The sequence below is a fragment of the Limulus polyphemus genome, unplaced genomic scaffold (genome assembly GCF_000517525.1).
Source record: "Limulus polyphemus unplaced genomic scaffold, Limulus_polyphemus-2.1.2 Scaffold416, whole genome shotgun sequence".
Lineage (NCBI taxonomy): Eukaryota > Metazoa > Arthropoda > Merostomata > Xiphosura > Limulidae > Limulus > Limulus polyphemus.
Genome location: NW_013666026.1, coordinates 273,488 through 274,727, shown reverse-complemented (window position 1 = coordinate 274,727; position 1,240 = coordinate 273,488).

Genomic DNA, 1,240 nt, shown 5'->3' with positions numbered 1-1,240 from the left:
ACCTACTAAACAATTGGTACTTTTTTAGAATAGTTAATGCAAAACACAGATATTGTTGTTTGTTATAATATTATAAGCTATAACAATTATTGTATAATAAATAATGTATAGTGTAGCATGTGAAATAGAAAAAAAACGGAATTTTGGTTTGATTAATTTTCCTTTTTCATTTAAAAAGTGGAAAGGACAGTTGCTATTTAAGTCACGTTGAATTGAACATTGCTACTAGAAGAACCTTGGAAAAATTATTGGAGGCAGGAAAGCCTGTACCAAAGTCAGTGCCAAAATACCCAAACATACGATATTAGTGGAAGTAACAGTATACTAAAATCATCATGTTTGCATTAGATAATGGGTGTTAAAAATAAACGATAATAGATAATATTAAGAAAGTGGTTGTTGCCAGTTGATTGTCTCTCTGGTTGGTTGTTCAGAATTAGTGAGGGCGCCACACTACCTGGACTATGCACTGACAATCCTACTACGACAGGACTCCATAACTGAAGAAAGGAGAGCCAATGCTTTGGTCGGTGCCAAACTCCTTTAGTACGTAAATCAACCAATCAGTTAAATAAATATAGTCTAGGTAAACAATTTCTTGCTGATTAAGTCTTTTCTGAATTTGAAGTTTTACGTCCGAAAAACAGCCATTATTCTTAAAAAGAAGCCCAGTGATTATACCCTCATCATCGAACAACGTCAAGGAAACGACCTCTGCAAAAGAGCACCAAGTACTGGTGGAATAATAATACTGGTAAAGCACACAATCATGCCGAGACTGAGTTCATGGCATGGTCCATTTCAGGCAGAAGAGACAAGGATTGCATGGAATATAATGTATGCTTTCTACAGATGATCAGCATCCAAAGCATGATACCATAAATAGAATGAGCTACAGAGTAAAGCCAATCTCACAAGCACTTCATTCTAGCACTTCCATCATCTTATGGCTGAAACTGGAACCCAAAATATGGTTTGGTTTGAACTTTGTGCAAAGCTACTCGATGGCTATCCTTTCTAGTCGTCTCTAATTTAGCAGTGATACAGCTAGTCAATACCACCAACCGCCAAATCTTGGTCTATTCTTTTACCAACGAATAGTGGGATTGATTGCCATATTATAACATTCACACGGACGAAAGGTCGAGCATGTTTGTTGACAGGGATTTGAACTCGTGACCTGCAGATTGCGAATCGAGCACCCTAACCACCAGGTCATGCCAGGCCCCCAAAACATGAT